The sequence below is a fragment of the Eschrichtius robustus genome, chromosome 1 (assembly GCF_028021215.1).
Source record: "Eschrichtius robustus isolate mEscRob2 chromosome 1, mEscRob2.pri, whole genome shotgun sequence".
Classification (NCBI taxonomy): domain Eukaryota; kingdom Metazoa; phylum Chordata; class Mammalia; order Artiodactyla; family Eschrichtiidae; genus Eschrichtius; species Eschrichtius robustus.
In genome coordinates, this window is record NC_090824.1 from 187193075 (window position 1) to 187217128 (window position 24054).

At 38.6% G+C, this 24054-nt stretch overlaps 1 protein-coding gene and 1 pseudogene across 2 annotated transcripts in view; both read right to left on the reverse strand.

The window, feature by feature from the left end:
- Positions 1-24054, reverse strand: part of DNAJC1 (DnaJ heat shock protein family (Hsp40) member C1) — a 196592-nt gene that overhangs the window by 34546 nt on the left and 137992 nt on the right. The gene's annotated exons all lie outside the window — the stretch shown is intronic.
- Positions 17645-17947, reverse strand: LOC137761716 (non-histone chromosomal protein HMG-14 pseudogene; annotated as a pseudogene).

Here is a 24054-nt window from a genome sequence, read left to right on the forward strand (position 1 = left end):
GCTATTTACAAAGGTGTGAGTGGAGGGGAGCCACAAGAGCTAGTGCACTGACAGTCCTGACAGCTCAAACCTGCAAGAGAAGATGCCCACAGAGTCAGCCTGCTTACGAGGTGAGAGTGAAATCAGGTGCAGGGCAGCAGTTGGCCTGAGATGACCACATCCAGAACCACAGCTAAGTAGGTTTGTGATAATTTACTGCACAGGCCCAACAGTTGATGATAAGGAATAATATCCTTTACTCTCCTTCTGTGGGGATTCAGAAAGGAGTAACGATAAATAAATGTGATCAAGGGGATATATTTACCCAGAAGAATATGATTTTACGTGGAAAGATTTGTGAAGTCTTATTTAAAACTATGATATACATTATTCAAATTCTAACCTAAAGAGTACGTACTAGAATCATCTATTCATGGTAATTTAATATTGAAATAAAGAGCTGACACCATCGTATGATGTTTGACTGCCGATAGCTTTGAAGCCTCCCCTCTCCCCTCCCCCCCTGTGCCCCACATCTGGGTAAGGCCTGAAGGAAGCCTGAGAGGCTGAAACCTCGCACATCCCTCCGTCCCTCCGTGTGTGCGAGAACCCTCATCCCAGCCCCACCCCAACCGCAATAAAAAAAATCCCAAACCAGCCTCCTTTTCTTTCTCAGGTAATTTTTGGGCCAACATGGAAAGCCTGCCCTGTTTTCCCCAGAAAGCCTCGTTATATAATCAACCTTTTTGTATAATCTTGCGGGGGGGAGGGGGGTTGTTTGTGTGTGTGTGTGACATTATCAGTCCTGACACTGGAACCAAATTTTGGGTATGGAGGTGGTAATGCTGTCCCTGCAAGGTGGCCACAGCATTGGGAGCAGGATGTCTAGAGCGGGGGTGACCACCACCTGAGGTTATCTTCTCTTGCTTTGGTTTGCTGACTGGATCTGCTGCCTGGTACTGCATTTGCTGAGTCCTACCAAGCCTCTGTCATAGATTTAACCCACCTAAGTTGGAAGCGTCGATGATTGGTGTTCACAGAGAAGAGTATGGGATCAGGGACCTCCTTTAAGTAGCCTTGGGTTGTGTGTCTCAGCCCAGACTCATCTGTGTCTTAGATTGAGTTGTGTCTTGATTGATGGACTCAGGAGAAAGACTCTTAACTTGTGAGATGCTGCTTGTGTGTCTCAAGTAGGTGGTGTTGGCCCTGTTCTAAAGAGGGCTCGGGGAAGAGAGCTTGTTCAGGCCCGCTGGGTAGTCACCTGTATGGAGGAACAGCAGTCCCTATTTGAAGAGCAGTTGAATGACTGAGATTCATACTCCTAAAGGCAGATGGCTCACTAGGACCCTATAAGATGCTTTTGCTGCTTCTGCTGCCTGTGTCTCTTGAAAAAAAATCTTGATCCTCAGGGTTATAGAGAAGAACACCCCTGGCATCCCTGTGGCACAGCCAAGGTGTAAATTCAACTGCTGTCACGGCGAAGGACGCTAACCCTGACCATACTGATTGGAGGCTCTCTGGAGGAAGAAATTTATAAATATGAGCAGTGCAGAGAAGACCTCCCTGAAGCATACCCAGTAACTACCACCACCAAAAAACCCCAAACCAAAACAATAAAAACCTACAGGGTGAGCACACTGGTCTGCTAGGGCTGCCGTAACTGAGTTGCTTAAACAACAGAAGTCTATTTCTTCACAGTTCTGGAGATTAGAAGTAGGAGATCAAGGTGTCATCGGGGTTGATTTCTGATGAGACCTCTTTCTGGCTTGCACATGGCCTTTGCTCTGTGTGTGCCCACGAAAAGGGAGGGAAGATCCCTGGCCTCTCTTCCTCTTCTGATAAGGACACCAGTCCTATCAGATTAGGGCCCGCCTGTATGACCTCACTTAACCTTAATTAATCACCTCCTTAAAGGCCCCATCTCCAAGTACAGTCACGTGAGGGTTAGAACTTCTGCGTATGAAGTTGGGACACAATTCAGTCAGTAACAAGGAGGAAACAAACAAAAACTGAAATGCAAGTCCGTAATTTGGCCCAACTGGTAACTGAAATTTTACTGAAAGAATTTCTGCAACAAAAAGATTAAAAGGGCAGATTGGCTTTCGTACCTCTATAACACTGGTTCTGAATTAGTTTAACATTTGCTGAAACACAGCAGTTGGATACCTTCATGGCCTTAATCAATAATGGGGCTCAAATTACAGTTACACTGGGCATCCCACTAAATTTAAATAAGGTACCCCCTATAATCTTCGGGCAGTTACTAAACATGATAAAGAGGACAAACAGGTATGCCTTACCTTAACCACAGGAAGTACTGTCTTGCCTAAATTTCTCATGATCACAGTACCCATTGTCCTAAAATGTGCCAGTGCTCATGGACTCTCTGACTCAACAAGTAATAAATATTTGTCACAAATTATCTCGATAAAATGGAACCCCATGAACCTCTTCTTCCCCCATTAAAATCGTTAATATGGCCCCATGTAAATTAAAACAGAGTCTTTAATGATTGAAACCCTTTAGACAAGATGTATTTAGAGAAGTGGTGAGTATCCCCACCGCTTTGCCATTCAACAGCCCAGTTCACCCTGCTCTGAAACTTGGGAAGAATGAATGTGCCTCCAGTGGATTACCCGTGAGCCTGGATTGCTGTGGGCCTCGTTAAGGTCCCTGTAGCCAGTACTACTGAATTTACCAAAATCATCCAATCTGCAAATGGTAAATATTTTGCTGTTATAGAATTTGTTGAATATCTTTTGTTCAGTGCCTATTTCAACAGCCTCTTGACTGCAGTTTGCCGTCCCCTCCAAAGGGCTATGACATACTTCACCCAGCTCCCATGGCGGGCAGCTCACAGCCCTGTCATTGCATGCAACCTCTGAGGGCAAGACCTTAACTACATCCTTCTTTCTCTAGGGACACAGGTATGACATTACCCTGATGATTTCCTCTTTGACACACTCGTTCAGGACATACAAATACAAGGTGCTCACAAAAAGGGGATGGGCCACTGCCTCACACACAGGGTAAGGCCCCCCTGCCACCTCGGTGAGATTCCTGAAAATTATTTGGGAAACTGAAGGCTGCACTCTCTGTGACACTGTCAAGAAACAGCTGTTGACTCTCAGCACCCACAACTTCTTTTAGGCTTTTTTTTGTGTTCTGAAGGAAACATATTTCTCATTTACAACTTGTACTTAAGCCCATTTATGCTGTTACTTGCAAATTAGCTCACTTTGAATGGGGCCCCCTCTAACAAAGGGCTCTAGAATCTGTCCCAATCGCAAAATAACAGACACTCCTGTTAGTGCCCCCCAGAGACTCCTTCACTGTAGAGGTTTTGGCAACCTTCTCTCTGAGTTAGGATACCAGTTGTATACAACTAATCACTTTAAAATGTTAAAACCATAAATATTTGGACTGTTAAAATTAAACTTTTGGTCTTTTAAAGAAACTGCTTAAAAAATGAAAAAGAAAGCCACAAACCAGGAGCAAATATTCACAACACATATCAGAAAACAAGATTTGTCTCACAATTTGTTTATCCATTCTCCTACTGATAAACATTTGGGTAGCTGCCGGCTCTGGGTTATTATGTATTATGAATACAGATGCTATGGATATTTGTGTATAACTCTCTTAGTGGTCATGTGTCTTAATTTCTCTTGGATAAATACCTACTGGTGGAATTGCTGGGTCATAGAGAAAGTATACATGTCACTTTATAAGAAACTAGGTAAGTATTTTTCCCAAGTATTGTTTTATACTCTAACCAGCAATAAATGAGGGTTCTTGTTGCTCCAGATCCTCACCCACACTTGATATTACCAGTTATTTTATTTACTTATTTATTTTAAAAGAATAATCAGGAATTTATTTATTAATTTAATTTAATTTTTGGGCCATGCCATGCAGCATGTGGGATCTTAGGTTCCCCGACCAGGGATCGAACCGGTGCCCCCTGCATTGGAAGGACAGAGTCTTAACCACTGGACCTCCAGGTAAGTCTCCAGTTATTTTGACTGTTCTGGTGGGAATGAAATGTATCTTATTGTGGTAATAATTTGCATTTCCCAGAGAACAAATGATCTTGAGTATCTTTACATGTGTTTAATGACCAACTGAATAGCTACTTTTGTGAAGTATGTGTTCATTTGTTAACTGGGTTGTCTTTTTATCAGTCAGTTATAAGAATTCTTTATATTTTGTGGACACAAGATCTTTGTCAGATATATGTTTTGTGAATATTTTCTTCCAGTCTGTAACTTACATTTTCATTTAAAATTCTTCAACTTTTATTTTGAAACAGTTGAAGACTTACCTAATTCCCATATACTCTTTATCTAGCTAACTACGATGCTAATAGCTTATGTAACCACTGTGGTTACAAGCCTCCAAGATGGTCCTCAGTGATTTCTACCTCCTTGTTCAGTCCCCTTCCACAGTGCCTAGAGCTGACCTGTGTAACTAACAAGATATTGTAGAAATGGCAGTGTGTGACTTCCAAGGATAGTTTATAAAAGACACTGCAGCTTCTGCCTTGCTGTCTTTGGGACAGCAACAACAATCTCAAAATCTGGAAAGGGAACAGCTTAGATCCTGAGAGATATGGGGAAGGGAGGACTGTTAATAATTTTGTCTTTCAGAATAGGCCCTGGAACCTTCCTCATGAAGGAAAACACCCTGGTGCTACTCTCTCAAACTGTTCCAAGTGCCTTAAATTTAGCTGGCTGTACCACAATTTGATCATTATTGCCTTAAATATTTCTGACAATGCCATTAAAAACAGCAGATGGCCCAGATCCTATATATTCCATGCTAAACATCCATCAGCACCTTTGAGTGTCATCTCTATCCTCATCCCCATGGCTATCACTCAATCATTCTGTGGGGAAGAAAAATGTGACTCGGCTGGCGGCACTGACCAACATGACAGGTTGGGCTGAGGACTTCAGGTAGTTGCTCAACAAAACAAGGACTAGACTCCGTTATTAAAAGTGAACTGGCCCAGCTGAGAGGAGCGTAGGAAGCAGGGTCAACTTGTTCCTCCCCCTGACTCATAAAAGTCTCATATGTGATGTACTACCACTGCCCTAATAATTGTAAATAAACTTTCTTTACAGGGTCATCATGTGCATGCACCTCAGGACTACACTTTGGTGCAGAAGTAAGCCATCTTTTTTTCCTTTATTCCTGAAAATACAATGACTTGCACCCTGGGAGTAGTCAGAAGAGACGTTCAAGTGTTTAAGGAAACACCACCAGCAGGTTATGTAGCCCTCAGACGACTGAGAAGATCCCTCCGAAACGAGGGACAACTGACTTGTAGTTCATGTGCTCATTGAGGAAGGTATCCCTACAATGGGAATCATCTAATTTTAAAAGGTGGTACGAAATTTGTTCCTGATTATTTGAATTGACCAATTACACTACCTACCGTGGTGGTGGAAGACACTCAGATCAGCCTCAACTTTCTGGCCAGGGTTGTTACTGGTGACCCAACTGCCACAGGTTTCTCCTGTGGGCCAGGGTGGAAGCTTGCTAAAGCATCCTGCTATACCAGAGGCTTGGGGAACTGGCTTAAAAGTGCTGATATTCTGGCTACTGCCGTTGCTGTGAGTAAGAAACTGTCCTTTATTTCTGACCAGGAGTCTTATTCTTCTATCACCATTCATGAAACTGTGGCAGGCTAACTTGTTAGTCTACAAATAGTGTGAAATTGTAGACCCTTCACAGTTGTTGACAGTATGTACCTTTTCATTTTCTTAATGGTACCTCTTGAATGACAGAGTTTTTAATTTTCATGGAGTCCAATTTATCAATGTTTTCTTTTATGGTTAGTGACTTGAGTGTCCTGTCTCTAAAGGCTTTACCAATCTCAAGGGTAAGGTAGGGGTCAAGGTTCATTTCCTATTTCACAGTTGCTCCAGTACCATTTGTTGAAAAGACTACATTCTTTCCCCTTCTGAATTGCCTTGATATCACTGTCAAAAATCAATTGACAGACTGTAGAGAACAAATGTATGGATACCAAGGGGGAAAGGGGTGGGAGGGGTTGGGAGACTGGGATTGACACTATACACTATTGATACTATGTATAAAATAGACAACTGATGGGAACATACTGTATAGCACAGGGAAATCTACCTAATGCACTGGGGTGACCTAAATGGGAGGGCAGTCCAAAAGGGAGGGGATATCTGTATGTGTATGGCTGATTCATTATGTTGTGCAGTGCAGGCAAACACAACAGTGTAAAGCAACCATACTCTAATAAAAATTGAAACAAAAAAAGACAAAGAAGAGAAACAAAGAGAAGTCAAGAAGAAAAGGAATGTAATCACTAAAGGCAAATATAAACATTTTAAATTCTTAAAAAAAAATCAATTGACTGTATGTATGTGTCTATTTCAGGGCTCTTTTAATGTTACATTGATCTATTTATCTATTGGATGCCATATAATTTCCATTATAAGATAAGGAAATTGTAGTGTTGTGCTAATTTTTTTAAAGATGTAGCACATCACAACTTTTTTTTTTTTTGGGGGGGGGAAATTAAAATTATTTTAAATTACAAATAAATATTCCATCTATTTAAATCTTTATCCCTGCTTGTGGAATAATGCTATATAGTCTGCAAAAGGGCCTAAATCAGGACCTGGGGTCTTTGTTGTCTTTTTTAGCTACACCTTTCTAATGCTCTACAAAACTTATATATCCTGTCTTACTCTTCCTGAAATAATAACACTATCATCACCTATAAGGTTAGGGAATTGGCAAAAAGATGTAATAATTTTCTTAAGGCCACCTAGAAAGTCAATACAAGAAGCCAAAGATTCAAAGTTCTTAAAGAAAAAAAAAGTATTCTGGATAAAATTATAAATGATTAAGACCCAACATTTACTATATTATTTACTAAGATTATATAAAAGATATGTGTGAGTGTGCATTTACTATATTATTCAAAAGAAAGACTCTTCGAAAATGAGCATTGGTAAATTTATGTTAGAAAATCTTTGTGCCATCATTATTACTTGTTTTCTATTGTTTTTTTTAAATGTTGAAAAGTAGGAAAAGCTTTATAAAGAATTACATTACTATTTACTGCCTAAAACTTTATCGCTTTGAGAAAAATGAATAGTAAAGCGTAGAAAATCAAAGTTAGATATATATACTATTAGACTACTTAGGATAAAGTTATATCATATTTAAGACTAACATGATGTTAATAGAAAAATTTTAGAACATGACACTGGCTTTGATTTAAGACCTCATGAAAAAGCAGTACAAATTAGTTTTTTTTAGTTTTGGAGGACATGCATTAGCCCACCAGCTTGTCAGTCACGCTTTGAAATTCAAGCTTAAAAAATGTATTGGGGACTTCCCTGGTGGCACAGTGGTTAAGAATCTGCCTGCCAATGCAGGGAACACGGGTTCAATCCCTGGTCTGGGAGGATCCCACATGCCACGGAGCAACTAAGCCCGTGCGCCACAACTACTGAGCCTGCGCTCTAGAGCCTGCGAGCCACAACTACAGAGCCCGCGCGCCTAGAGCCCATGCTCCATAACAAGAGAAGCCACCGCAAAGAGAAGCCTGCGCATCACAGCAAAGAGTAGCCCCCACTCACCGCAACTAGAGAAAGCCTGTGAGCAGCAACGAAGACCCAATGCAGCCAAAAATAAAATAAAATTAAATCTTTAAGAAAAAAAAAGTATTGATTTACCACTGACATAATTAAAATTATATCCTCTTGTTGGACTGACCCCCTTATCATTATGTAATACCCTTTCTCTGTCTCTTATGATAAGCTTTGTTTTAAAGTTTACTTTGTCTGATATAAGTATAGTTACCCCAGCTTTCTTTCGGTTTCCATTTGTATAGAGTATCTTTTCCCATCCCTTCACTTTCAGTTTGTGTGTGTCCTTATATCTGAAGTCAGTCTCTTGTAGTCAGTATATTGATGGGCTAATGCATGTCCTCCAAAACTATAATATAAAGAATTATAGTTGACCCTTGTACAACATGGGTTTGAACTGCATGAGTCCACTTACATGCAGATTTTTTTCAATAAATATGTACTACAGTACTACATGAAACACAGTTGGTTGAATCCACAGATGTGGAACTGGGGATACGGAGGCCTGACTATAAAGTTACATGCAAATTTTTCACTGTGTGAAGGGTTGGCGCCCCTAATCCCCATGTTGTTCAAGGGTCAACTGTAATACCAATCCTTCTCTAACTCCTCCAAAAAATAGAGAACACTTTCAAGCTCATTTTAAAAGGCCAGCATTACCCTGATACCAAAACCAGACAAGGAAGCCATAAGAAGCGAAAATTACAGGCCAATATCCCAGATGAACACAGATGCATTTTAAAATCCTCAAGAAAATATTAGCAAACCAAATTCATTAATACAGTAAAAGTATCATACACCACGATCAAGTGGAATTTATTCCAGGGATGCAACAATGGTTCAACATGTGCAAATCAATGTGATACACCAACATTAACAACATTGGTTTGTTAACATTAACAGAATGAAGGATAAAAATCATATAATCATCTCAGTAGATGCAGAAAAAGAATTTGACAGAATCCATAAATGTCCATTTATGATAGAAACTCTCAAGGAAGTGGGTACAGAGGGAATGTACTTCAACATAATAAAGGCCACATATGACAAGCCCATAGCTAACATTATACTCAATGGTGGAAAGCTGAAAGCTTTTCCTTTAAGATCAAGAACAAGACAGGGATGCCAAGTCTTACCACTTTTATTCAACATAGTATGGAAAGTCCTAGCCAAAGCAAGTAGACAAGAAATAAAATGCATGCAAACTGGAAAATGCATGCAAACATGTAAAACTGTCACTTTTTGCAGATGATATATGATATACAGAAAACCCTAAAGACTCCACCAAAAGACTGTTAGCACTAGTAAATTCAGTAAAGTTTCAGGAAACAAAATCAATTACAACAATCTGTTGTGTTTTTATACACTAGTAATGAACTCTCAGAAAAAGAAATTAAGAAAACAATCCCATTTACAAAAAAATAAAATACCTAGGAATAAATTTAACCAAGGAGGTGAAAGATCTGTATACTGAAAACCGTAAGACATTAATGAAAGAAATTCAAGAAGACGCAAATAAATGGAAAGACAGTCTGTGCTCGTGGATTGGAAGAATATGTTAAAATGTCCATACTACCCAAAGCAATGTACAGATTCAATACAGTCCAATGGCATTTTTCACAGAAATAAAAAAACAATCCTAAAATTAGAATGGAAGCACAAAGGACCCCCAATAGCCAAAGCAATCTTGAGAAAGAAGTACAAAACTGGAGGCATCATGCTCCCTGATTTCAAATTATATTACACACCTACAGTAATCAAAACAGTATAGTATGAGACAACCTACTGAATGGGAGAAACTATTTGCAGATGATATTACTGATAAGAGATTAATATCCAATACATATAAATAGCTCATAAAACTCAACATCAAAAAAACAACCCGATTAAAAAATGGGGCAGAAGAACTGAACAGACATTTTTCCAGAGGCAATGCAGATTTTTCATATGCAGGCCAAGAGGCATATGAAAAGATGATCAGCATCACTAGTCATCAGGGAAATGCAAATGAAAACCACAATGAGATATCACCTAACACCTGTCAGAATGGCTATCGTCAAAAAGAACACAAATAACAAATGTTGGTGAGTATGTGGAGAAAAGGGAACCCGCATACAGTGCTGGTGGGAATGTAAACTGATGCAGCCACTGTGGAAAGCAGTATGGGGGTTTTTCAAAAAACTAAAAATAGAACTACCATATGACCCAGCAATTCCACTTCTGGGTACACACCTGAAAAAAACAAAAACACTAATTCGAAAGCTACATGCACCTCAACGTTCAGAGCAGTATTATTTACAATTGCCAAGATATGGAAACAAACTTAAGTGCCCGTCAACAGATGAATAAAGATGTGGTATATCTATACCATGAAATACTACTCAGCCATAAAAAAAGGATGAAATTTTGCCATTTGCAGCAACATGGATGGATTTGAAGGATATTATGCTAAATGAACTAAGTCAGACAAAGACAAATACTATATGATATCACTTATATGTGGAATCTAAAAAACACACCAAACTAGTGAATAAAACAAAAAAGCAGCAGACTTGCAGATATGGAGAACAAACTAGTGGTTACCAGTGGGGGGGGGCGGGCGGACGGCAATAAAAGGGTGGGGGAGAGGGAGGCACAAACTACTGGGGGCAAGACAGGCTCGAGGATGTACTGCACAACATGGGGAACCCAGCCAATATTGTGTAGTAACCGTAAATGGAAAAAATGAATGAAAAATTGTATGAAAAATAAAAAATAAATGGACACCCCCCCCCCCCCCGCCAAACAGTATGGTATTGGCATAAAGTCAGATATATATGATCAATGGAAGAGAACAGAGATCCCAGAAATAAACTCATTCATATACGGTCAATTGATTTATGACAAAGGAGCCAAGGATATACAACGGGGAAAGGACAGTCTCTTCAATAAATGGTGCTGAGAAAACTGGACCACTATCTTACACCATACATAAAACTTAACCCAAAACAGATTAAAGACTTGAATGTATAAGACCTGAAACCATAAAACTCCTGGAAGACAACATAGGCAGTAAGCTCCTTGACATCCCAGATTTGATCCACTATTAAAAATCCACCAATTTTTCTCATTTCCTTTAGGAAGAAATCCAAGTTCCTATGCAAGGCCTTTAAAGACTGGGTATCTGGCCCCTGCCTACCTCTCCACTTTTATTTCATCTTAATCTCTGCCTCCTATCCTAATGCTTCAGACATCTGAAACTACTGGCTGAACATGGAGGATGTTTCATATCACTGTGCCTTTTTGAATATTTTCCCTATGCCTAGAAAACACTATTCTCTGCATTTTCTGTCTAATAACTACTCCTACATTAAGAATAAGTTTCCTCTGTGAAGCCTTTCTAACTCCCAAGATACTGAAGTACTCCCTCTGCTATGCTTCCTCCATAACTATATATACTTTTATAAAAATTATTGCATTATATTGTGATGGCCTCTTTATATAACTGTTGCTTTGTATGGATTATAATCTCCTAACGCTTAGGGACTATGCCTTTCATGCATATATTCTCAATGCCTGGAGCACATTATAAAGTCAGTGAATAATTACTGAGTGAGTATTTTGGGAAAAAGTTGAAAAACCCAAAGGAAAAATAGATGGGAAGCATACCAGGCCCCTTTGGAGGTAGGACAGTAAATTCTATATGTATTATTAGAAGTGGATAACGCATACATGAGTGGAAAATGACAATAATTACATATTTCTCTAGGATTAGTGATACTCAAAATGTAGATCTCTTGCTTAGTAAAGTTAGAATTCCACCAGAGACATTTTCATGTCTTAAGGGACATTTTAATTTATAGATTTATAGCTATTAACATTAAATGTGACCTCAAGGACCAACTCTTCTGTCTACAGGCAGAAATTTTTCTGCATTATCCTATTTGAGAAAAAATAACTGAAACAAAAGAAACCAAAGGGATTTAAAAAAAATCAGGACGTATGATAAAAGGATGTATTGGTAAATAGTACGGGGGAAGCTGGAAATTTGTAGTACTCTTTCCATGTTGTTCAACTATAATGCATCCAGTATTTGTCGAAGGTCATATTATTCAACAGAATGACACCTGATTCTTAGTTTAGTAACTGGAATCATGTATGTACACTGGAATCTAACTAGCTTTCTTAAAGGGTAACACTTTTAGTAGTTATATTCCCTTAAAACAGCCCCATTTCAATGGTTTATCTATAGGCTGTGATATTTAATAATATTTTAGAATTACAAGGGGTCACAGAGACAACCTAGCCCAACACCCTCTTTTTAAGATAGAAGAAACTGAAGCCTACAGAAGCTGAAAAAGCTTCTTCAGGTTCACTGGGCAATCAGTGATGGAGTCGGGATAAGATCTCAGGTTTCCCAATTTTAGCCCAGTAATCCATTCTGAGTTTTTAAAATTACAAATAAAAGTGTTATCACTGACAGTGAGCATATATTATTGTATCATGCAATATCATAAAAACATATTTAGCCAAACTGTTGAAAGTGGGATACCTTTTAAATATTTCTACAAAATTAAGGTAGGATCATAATTTTAGACAGCATCACAGTCAGGACAATACTTGCAAATTCTGTAAATTAGTATAAATGTCATAATTTCCTTTCCAGTTTTATGTCATCTGATAGCAAAGTCCTAGTGTGAAAGGAAAATAAAAATAGAGTCATTATTGCTCAGATAGCTCTCTTAAATGGAGCTGGGAGGCCATTAAGGAAGTATGACTTATGCAAGTCTCAGCCTGGATGGAATCTGACCTTTGGACCTGATGAAGTCATCCAGAACACCTGCCAGAAACTCAAGATACTTATCGGACCCCTACCCTAAAACAACTTGTGATCTCGGGACTTCCCTGGTGGTGCAGTGGTTAAGAATCTGCCTGTCAATGCAGGGGACATGGGTTCGATCCCTGGTCCGGGAAGATCCCACATGCTGCGGAGCAACTAAGCCCGTGCACCACAACTACTGAGCCCTCGTGCCACAACTACTGAAGCTTGCACTCCTAGAGCCCATGCTCCGCAACAAGAGAAGCCACTGCAATGACAAGCCCATGCACCACAAGCAAGAGTAGCCCCCGCTCGCCGCAACTAGAGAAAGCCCGGGCGCAGCAATGAAGACCCAACGCAGCCAAAAAAATAAAATAAAATAAAAAAATAAATAAGAACAAACTTGTGATCCCTTAAGGACAAATACTGTCTGACTCAGGTCAGAGTCAATCATAATTCTCACCAGGCAACTTTTAACAGCCTCTGGCTTTTTGTTTTAATAAGCCCCTGACTCTTTCTCTTCCTCGGAACATTCTTTCAGAGTTACCAGAATCTGTGTCTCTTGATTTGTGATCCTTAAGACCCCAAATAAACACGTTTCTTATTTGCAGCCTCCTGCATTATTTTTTGGTTGACACTAGACACATACTAAGTACTCAGAAAACACTTGTTAAATTGACTGAAAGAATACCATATGATAGTCTCAAGTATTAACCACTAACAAGGGAAGGCCTACGTAATTTGCAGAAAAGGGATACAGACAAGAATACAGCTAGGAAAAATATAATAAAGAGGAATAGTTTATAAAATCATAATAATTTTTAAAAATATGTGTTATTTAGGTCTTTACTCATCTCTCAAATTCAAGGAGACTTGAACTGACATCTAGAAAACCACAAACAAACCTATTAGAAGCTTTTTAAGTGAAAATAAAAACTTAGATGAAGTGTGCACTGAAGAGCTGCTTCTTTGTGAAGGCTTTAAATTTTGTGTTTTATCCAGATTTCCTTATGACCAGTGGTATATGTCTGTAAGATGGTTCCCAGGATAAGGGAAATGGATGTGAAAAGTATAAAAACCAATCTCACACCAGAATCAAGTCATAAAATGATACCTTCATACCCATATGTGTGCCACCATATATTTAATTGCACTTTTAGATGGGGTAGTTTTAATTAGAATTTTTTATTGAAGTATCATTGATTTACAATGTTGTGTTAGTTTCAGGTACACAGCACAGTGATTCAGTTATATATATATATACACATACATATATATGCGTGTATGTACATATATATTCTTTTTAGATTCTTTTCCCATTTTTTCTTAACAGTTGTGATTTTTCTCTCACTGATGTATATTTTCCTTACTCTCCAGAGAAAGCTATTCAACTGTCATATTTTCTTCATTCCTTATTCAGTCTTAAAAATTTATGGCTTCTGATATGCTTTCCACTTACATATAAACAATACCAGTCAATAGTTTTTTTAGTTTGAACAATAATAATACATCAAGTACTCTGTTATTCCTTCATGTGTACCAACAAATGAAAAGGTATGGAAAACTCCTTGGTTATCTGAGCATACATATCACTGTGCCTGACACATAGCAGGCTTATAATAATTATGTTGAATGAATGGCTGACTGACTAGCTGAGTGAATGACGGAAATAAAGATTCCGGCCATTTTGACAGTGGCTGGAATTTGGCACTGAACAGTTCTTGCACGTAACCAAGCAGACTAGACTCACTTCGCTAAGGGAGGGAAGAGTCAAGCTTCCGTTCAAAAGACAGTAATACTAAGAGCCGTTGGTACAGCCCTACACCAAAAACTAGGCTAGGGGAGAAGAGAATGGGAGGAGCAACAGCTGGATGAGGGCTTCGGAGGCTGTGTTCTCACTGCTCAGTGCAGCGAAGTGTTCCAGTTCCACAAACATTATAGGTCCGTAACACTACCTGAGTAAGAGATTATTCAAATCTTTCAGGAAAGATCTGGCACCACACGATGGTAAATTAGATAAAGTTACCATCATTTGAAGTGAGGCTGTAAGTTAAGGACATATATTAAGGCCAATAATATTTAATAAATGTTAGCCGTGGGTTACTGAATTTCCAAATAGCCCTCCAGAGGGAGGTGGGGGTGAGGGAAGTCTGCTGTCTGCTTCCTACCAGCCTGGGCCACCATGCTGCTCCCCTCCGGCTTCCGCTTCCCACCCAGCTCCCAGGACTGTCACAAACCTGCCCTTACTCATGGTTTTTATTGTGGTAAAATATACATAACATACGTTATGTCTCTATGGATTTGCTTACTTTGGATATTTTATATAAATGGAATCATACAATATGTGACCTTTAGTTTCTGGCTTATTTACTTATAATGTTTCAGTGTTCATCCATGTTGTGACATGTGTCAGTCCTTTTTATGGCTGAGTAATATTCCATTGTACGTTTAGACCACATTTGTTTATCCATTAATTGATGGACATTTGGGCTGTTTCCACCTTTTGGCTATTGTGAATGGTGTTGCTATGAACATGCACGTGCATGTGTTTTGTTTGAGTTCTTGTTTTCAATTCCCTTGAGTATATACCTATGAATGGAAGGGCTGGATCATACGGTAACTCTATGCTTAACTTATTGAGGACCCACCAACCTGTTTTGCACAGCAGCTGAACCATTTTACATACGTTACAGTAATTTATGAGGATTTCATTTTCTCCATATCCTTGCCAACATTTGTTATTTTCCTTTTCCCCTCTTTTTCACGTGGCCATGCTTACAGGGTGTGAGTGGTATCTCACTGTGATTTTGATTTGCATTTCACTAATGATTAATGATGTTGAGCATCGTTTCACATGCTTATTGGCCATCAGTATATCTCCTCTGCCCATCTTTGAATTGGGCTGTTTTTTGTTGTTGCTGAGTTGTAGGAGTCCTTTATATATTCTGTGTATTAATCTCTTATCAGATATATGATTTGCAAATATTTTCTCCCATTCTGGTCCATCTTCACTCTTGATAGTGTCCTTTGATATACAGAAGTTTCTAATTTTGATGAAGTCCAATTTATCTATATTTTCTTTTGTTGTTGTGCTTTTGGTGTCACATCCAAGAAATCTTGCCAAATTCAATATCATGAAGCTTTCCCCATGTTTTCTTCTAAGAGTTTCATAGTTTTAGCTCTTGCATTTATGTCTTTGATCCATTTTGAGTTAGTTTTTCTATACGGTGTAAAACAAGGGTCCAACTTCATTCTTTTCAATGTGGATATCCAGTTTTCCCAACACCATTTGTGGAAAAGACTGTCCTTTCTCCATTGGACAGTTCTGGCACTCCTGTTGAAAATCATTTGACATATATGCGAGGGATATTTTTTTACTCGATTCTATTCCATTGATATATATGTCTGTCTTTATGGCAGTCCCACACTGTTTTGATTACTATAGTTTTGTAGTAAGTTCTGAAATCAGGAAATATGAGTCCTCCAATTTAGTTCTTATTTTCAAGATTGTTTTGGCTATTTGGAGTCCCTTGAGACTCCATTCTGATGGGGATGCACTGAACCTGTAGATTGAGTAGTATTCACGTCTAACAGTAGTAAGTCTTCCAATCCATGAACACAAGATGCCTCTCCATTTATTTTTCTTTAGTTTCTTTCACCAGTGATTTGTAGTTTTCAGTGTACTTCATTCATCTTTAAAATGAAGCTCAAAGCCACTTTGTCCAGTCAGTATCACTTGCTTACTGGAGGTCACAGTCTCCTCCCTCCCCCACCATCTGCCTTGGGTTTACATAAATTGTAATGGGATATACTTTTTCCCATTTGACACTAAGTTTTCAAGATTTACCCATATTGATACATATAGTTCTAGTTCATTCGTTTAAACTGCTATGTAGTATTAGTTCCTAGGGCTGCCATAAAACATTACACTACAAACTGGGTGGCTTAAACATTTATTCCCTCATAGTTCAGGAGGCTAGAAGTCCAAAGTCAAGGTGTTGGTAAGGTTGGTTCTTTTTGGAGGTTCTGTGGGAGAATCTGTTCCACACCTCTCTCTAGCTTCTGGTGGTTGCCAGTAATCTTTGTGTTCCTTGGCTTGTACCTGTACCACTTCAATCTCTCCTGTGTGTTTCTGTGTATCTTCACCTTTTATAAGGACAGCAGTTATTGGATTCAGGGCCTGTCTTAATCTAGTATGACCTCATATTAACTAAGACCCTATTCCTGAATAAGATCATATCCTGAAGTTCTGGGTAGACATGAATAGTGCCCTTTTTGGGAGGGCACTATTCACTATACATTATTTGACTATAATATGTAATTCATTTATCTATTCATTCCCCTTGTTGAGGGACATTTAGGGTATTTCCAATTTTTCACTATTAGAATGCTGCAATGAATATCTTTTTTTTTTCTTTCATAATTGAGATTTTATTGGTTGCTTTGAGGATCAGTACACAGACATTTCAATTTGTACACAATTCTCAACATACGTACCAAAAATCTAAAAAATCACGTAGTTGTGATTCTTTTCTGAACAGTTATTCCAGTGACTTTCCAGCTTAAAATCTGGAGGCAAATTTTCCTTCACAGGATATCAAGTACCAATATCTTCAAATATTGATATGCTGTTACATCGTAAGTCCCACTAATTTGCAATTTAATATCATATACACTACATACTCAAATTGTCAATCGTTCACAGCACATTAACAGTTACTAGAAGAACTGGACTACCACCACCAAAGATGTTACAGGGCGCACAAAATCCTGACCAGGAGAGCCAAGATCAAGGGGTGAGTGGTTTGCTTTAGGAAACAATTCTACCAAAACAACATGGGAAGAGTAGTAATTTAAAGTGTTTAAGACATTAAATGCACAACTGACTCCAAACTGCCATTAAGTATGCTTTGTATTATAGGATATAAAAGCTACCCCCCCCCCATCTGTGGAATGTTAAGCTGACACCCAAGACAATCAAAGCCTCCCATATGCAATATCCCACTATTTTCTGGTTGTACCAAAAAATAAACAACCAGCAAATGATATCACCTCTTAAAAAAAAGCATTTACACTTAAAAAATGGGATGAGGTGGGATTCCCTCCTTTTTAAAAATGTTTCTAGAACTACTAAAAAACTTGCATTTACAAAATAGTTGACAAAAATATTCCTCTGGATTGTACAAGAAGGGAGACAGGGACCACTGATAGGACCGGGTGCGTGGTATTAATCAGACTCGGCTTCTTTCTCTCCTGCTTCATCAGAGGCTGTGCTCTCCACGTTTTCAGTTTCTCCATTTTCTGCAGGTAAGTCTTCTTTAGTCTCTTGGTTAGCCACTTCAGCCTGTTTTCCCTTTGCTCCCCTTTTCCCTTTTATTTGCACTTTTTTGTCTGAAGATTTATCCTTTCCTGCCGCCTTTGTTGGCTTCGTTTCCACTCTTGCAGGAACCGGTGTAGCTGACAACCTCGCCGATCTCCTCCTGGGCTCCTCCTTCGCCGCCCCCTCCTTGGAGCTGACTCTCTTGAGCATCGTGGCGGCGGGGCTGGCGCCTGCTGGGTGCCTGCGGGCTGCGGGCCGCGCCGAGAGCCTTCGCGAAGCTGGGCTGCCTGGCCGCTGCCGCTCCTCCCGCCAATGAATATCCTTTAAATGACTCTTTACCTACTTCTATGTTTACCGATTCCTGACAATAGGATATGGGTATCTTCAAATTTGCAATTAGGTATCACCAAACTTTTCTCCAAAGTAATTGTATTAATTCACTTTCCCATCAAAAGCAATGGAAATTTGGGACTTCCCTGGTGGTCCAGTGGTAAAGAATCCACCTTCCAACGCAGAGGACACGGGTTCAATCCCCCGTCAGGGAACTAAGATCCCACATGCCAATGGCAACTAAGCCCACGCGCCACAACTACTGAGCTCGCGCCCAACAACTAGAGAACCCGCATGCCGCAAACTACAGATCCCATGCGCCCTGGAGCCTGCGCACCACAACTAGAGAGAGAAAACCCGCACGCCACAACTAGAGAGAAACCCCAGCGCCGAAATGAAGAGACCGCGTGCCACAACAAAAGATCCCGAATGCCTCAGCGAAGATCCCATGTGCCGCAACTAAGACCCAACGCAGCCAAGAAGCAAATAAAATAAATATTTTTTTAAAAGCAATGGAAATTTCCCATTTTTCCTCCACATAGTTGGCAACATCTAAATTTTAACTTTGCCAGATGTATTAGCTTGTTATTACAAAACAAACAACTGAAAATCTCAGTGTATAAAACAACAGGCATTTATTTATCACATGAGTCTGTGGGACACTCAGAGATGGCTGATCTAGGCTGGGCTAGCCCAGGTGGATTGCCTATATTACATGTTTCAAAGTTGGTATTACTATCATACTCATTTAACAGAGCAGAAACTTTTAAAGCAAACCTCAGGTATTAGAAAATGACATTTTAAAACTCAATATGTAACATTTTTAGGAAATTTTTGTATCTATGTTCATATGTAACAATGATCTCTTCCTTTTCATAATACATATTTAATTTTGAAATTAAGATTTACATTAGCCTCATAAAAGAACTTCGGGAGTTTTTCCTCTACAAATATTAGAATATCTATATAAGATAGAGGTTATCTGGTCCTTGAAGGTGTGGTATTTGTGTATTTTTTTGCCATGTAAATTTGGGTTATGTTGTTAGATGCTTAAAGATTATAAGGGTCAGAATTCTGATTTTTTTCTATCCCTTTACTTATAATCTTTCAGTGACACTGTGTTTTAGATGTTTCTCTTATAAATAACATGTGGCCACATTTTGTATTAGTTTTTCAATTTGAAAATACTACTTTCATGTATTGTGATTACTGAAATATTTGGATTTATTCTTTATCTTAACTTATGCTTTTGTATCTTCTTTTATGTATCTTTTATTCTCTCTTTTCCTATATTCTATTTTTCTTACTGTGTTTTTCTCCACCTATTGGTTTGAAAATTGTACATACTATAGTTTTACCCCTATATTTAAAAAATAATCATTGACAAAGTCTAATTAGTATCTCTATCTTCCTCCCCCTCAATACAAGGATGCTAAGGATGCTAAAATGTTTCTGATTTCCTTCTCCCATCTTCTAAGTTTTGCTGTCATACTGTTTTTAACCCCCTCCAAATTAGTCATCATCATTACAATAATTTCTTTTACAGTCAGTGCTTAAGATTTATCAACATGTTTATTTTTTTTTTTGAGTTAGAACTTTTTCTTGCTGCCCTCTCCTTCCTTCTGTATTCAATTTTCTTCTTGCTGAGGTATACCCTTTATTTGCCTTCAAAGTAAGGGTCTGTGAATGGCAAATTGATAAGTCTTAATTTTTCTGAAAATATCTTTATTTTATTCTCAACTAATACTTTAACAAGGTATAAAATGCTAAGTTGACAATTATTTTCTCTAAGCAATTTGAAGATATTTTTCTATCTTTTTCTGATAGCTTTTGTTTCAGATGAGAAGGTAATTGTTAGTATAACTGGTGTTCTTTAGTTTTTGCTCTACAATTGGTTTAAAATTTTCTGTTTGCTTTAATGTTGAACAGTTTCTCTATGGTTTGTTTAAATGTGGATTGTTTTTATTTATCCTGTTCAGGATACTGTGTACTTCTTAAATATGAGGACTTGTCTTTCTTGTCAATTCTGGAAAATCTCAACCATTATTTTATGGTAATATTGCATCTCCCATTCGCTTCTTCTAAACTGTCATTAGATAGATATTGCTGTACTTTCTCATTCTATCTCCCATGTCTCCTAAGCATTCTTATATTTTCCTTCCTTATCTCTTGGGTCTGTATTCTGGGTGATTTGACCAGATCATCTTCCAATTCACTAATTCTCATTTCAGCAGTTTAATCCAACCGTTAAAGAAAAAAAAAAATCAATGAACATTTCATTTATAGTTCTTTTTCTTCTCTTATCCTGTCATGTTCTTTCATTAAGGTTTTATTCCTTCTTTTATCTCTTTGTTTATTTAAAAATGATTAGTTTTATGGCATCTTTCAGATTAGGTTTCTTATCTCCTGTTCTTAGAAGGACAGTTTTCTTCTTTGTTACATCTGTTGACTATCCTCACAGTTTATATTGTGAGCACATCTTCACTGAGGTTTTTTGATTTTTTAAAAAATACTTCCTTAACAGGAGCTCACAAAGCCCTAAGTTTTGTGGTAGAGAACAGTTTTGGCATTGGCTTCTGTCAGGGCCCTAAGGGTTTTAATAGCTCTGGACCACTGAATTTTTCTCATTCTTTCACAAAACAGTAGCCCTTTGAGACTAGGCTTTATGCAGGGGGCTCAATTCCAGCTGCCTGTGGACCCAAAGGCACAATTTTTGCTTCAAGTGAGTATTAAAACCCCAGGCACCAAGGCTAATATTCTGTGGTGTCATTTCCTGCTTTTGACTATGGTTTTGAGCTGTTGCTGGCATTAAAACAAAACTGGATTTCCCTTTTATTCCTTTAATCAAGGCTATGATTATTTTTTTTGTTCGTAATACTTAATCTTATATTGGAAGGGCAGGGCTCATTCATATCAGCTCTGTCTTTTATGCTGCTAGAAATCTGCCAAGGGAGCCTTATTGAGGGCTAATCTACATTTACTCTTAAGTCTAATAACCTAATATTCACTTTATCTGTGTCTATATAACATGTGTAGATACCACAGTTAGTCTGTGATTTCTGAGTGCTATGAAGGAATCTAGAATTCACTTGTAAGATATAACAACTAGAAAATGATTTGAAGTAGAACAGCCAATTATAGAAGCAAAGAAAAACAAAGATCTAAGGGAAAAACAATATGAAATAGCATGTATAAGCACAAAAACTCATGTTCTCACAACCTAGATTTCATAAATGCTGATGTTCTGCCACGTTTGTTTTACCTCTCTGAAACATTCCACTCTCTCACTTCCTATTTTAATCCACCGTAATCTTCTGGTTCTCCTTACCCTGGGAATATTCCTATGGTGGTTCTGATTTTTCCATATGTCCCCTAGACGTTTTGCCTCTACATGCTTCCCTGGATTTAGGTATCAAATGTACACCAAGGTCTCTAATAGTTATATCTCTAATTTTCATCTCTTAAATTCTATATTATCGGACTTCCCTGGTGATCCAGTGGTAAAGAATCCGCCTTACAATGCAGGGGACTTGGGTTCAATCCCTGGTCGGGAAACTAAGATCCCACATGCCGTGGGGCAACTAAGCCCGCATGCAACAACTACTGAGCTTGTGCGCCTCAACGAGAGAGCCCGCATGCCACAAACTTCAGAGCCCACACACTCTGGAGCCTGCGTGCCACAACTAGAGAGAGAAAACTCGCATGCCACGACTAGAGAGAAACCTGTGAGCCACATCTAGAGAGGAGCCCGAGTGCCACAACGAAGAGACCGTGCACCACAACAAAGAGGCCGCGCGCAGCAACAAAAAGGCCGCATGCTGCAACTAAGACCCAATGCAGCCAAAGAAAAAAAAAAAAAAAAAAATTTATGTTATCGCTGAATGTTTCCTTCCACTGGCATCATAAACTTGGCATGTCTCAAACTGATTATATATCTTCCTTTCTCCCAAACTGTCATGTCCTAACTGTGCTCTTTGTTATCTCTGTTAATGGCATCTGCCTCTTCCAACCACCCACTAGTCATTTTTAGTCTCCCAGCCCCACCCTTGCTGTATAGCCCATCAGTTGATAAATCTTGAAGATTCAAGAAGGTTCACATAGTCTCTCCTCCAGTCTCTACTTTCCCTGCTAGCTACCTAATTCAGGGCTTCATTATCTCTTACTTAACCTATGGCAATAACTTTCTAGTTAGTCCTTCTCCTCTCTTTGACCTTTTGCATAATGATAGTCAAACATTTCTATGATACAGACTTTAAAATATCACTGAACTACTTACAAAATATGACTTAAACATCTTAATCTCACATTCAAGAACTATGACTTGGCTGCAACCCACTTTTATAAACTTATTTCCCTTTACCATTTCAAGCATCCTTTGCAGTTAAACTACATTACTCACTGTGCCTGGTAATATGCTCTGAAGAGTCTCCTCTCAAGAGTGCTTTATATCACGCAAGTTCCTGTCTGTGGAATGTTTCTCCCCACCCCACTTCCAAATCCTTCATAATGCCTTTGTTTTTTTTCTAGGTGGAAGTAATCTTGCCATCTGCTGAACTGTAAAAGTTCTTTAACCTTCTCACAAAGCTGTTATAGTAAACCTCAAAATATGCTTATTTAGGTCTCTGTCTTACCTTTTCAACTGGATAATATAGCGGTAGTAGCTAAGAGCATGGATTCTCAAGCTAGTGAAGTAGGTTTGAATCATGGTTTTGTCACTTATTAGCTAACTAATTTGGAAAAAGTTATTTTACCTCTCTGTACGTCAGTTTTCTCCTGCGTAAAATGAAGAAAATAGTGTAGACCACATGGTGTTGCTGTGAGGACTGAGTTATATATAAAGTTCATAGAATAGTATCAGACACATAGTAGCCACTTAATAAATGCTATCTAATATTAAGGACAAAATTGGGTACGTCTTATTTATCATTGTATCACCCAGTCACATTATTTCCCACATAGCAGGCAGTCAGCAAGTTGTTTTTTTTCTAATTGGAAAAAATTAAAACCAATAGAATACTAGGTAGTTCAAGGCACTATACACTCAAATATAAGATTAAGTGGTACAGAAATAGTGCTATAAGAATTCAGATAAGGGAAGTAAGATGAGTAAGAAAATAGGAAAGAGTGACTCCCCAGTGAAATTGTATTTTAAAAGTTCTAATCAGAGAGAAGCAAACAGGATGAACTGATAGGATAATAGTTAAGAAACTATTAGCAGTCATGAGGTCATGAGATACTGGACTAGGATGGTTAGCACTGAGGGATTTCAAAGGGAGGGATAGAAACAGAGAGAGAAAACAAAGCCAGAATAAACTGGGTTTATAAAAACAGGAAGAAGTAAAAACAAAAAACAAAAAACACAAACTCAGTTGCATTTCTATACACTAATAATGAACAATCTGAAAAGGAAATTATGAAACAATTCCTTTTATAATAGCATCAAAAAGGATAAAATACTTAGGAATTAACCAAAGAGGTGAAAGACATGTACAATACAAACTACAAAACATTGTTGAAAGAAATTAAAGACATAAGTAAATAGAAAGACATCCCATGTTCATGGACTAAAAGACAATATCGTTAAATATGAATTTTACCCAAAGCAATCTACAGATTCAAAAAAATCTCCACCAAGGGCTTCCCTGGTGGCGCAGTGGTTAAGAATCTACCTCCCAATGCAGGGGACACGGGTTCAAGCCCTGGTCCAGGAAGATCCCATATACCGTGGAGCAACTAAGGCCATGCACCACAACTACTGAAGCCCGTGAGCCACAACTACTGAAGCCCTCACGCCTAGAGCCCGTGCTCTGAAACAAGAGAAGCCATTGCAATGAGAAGCCCGTGCACCACAATGAAGAGTAGCCCCCGCTCTCCGCAACTTATCTCCATAAAATTCATATGGAATCTCAAGTGAACCCAAAAGCCAAAGCCATCTTGAAAAGGACAAGAAGCTAGAGCATTCACACTTCCTTATTTCAAAACTTACT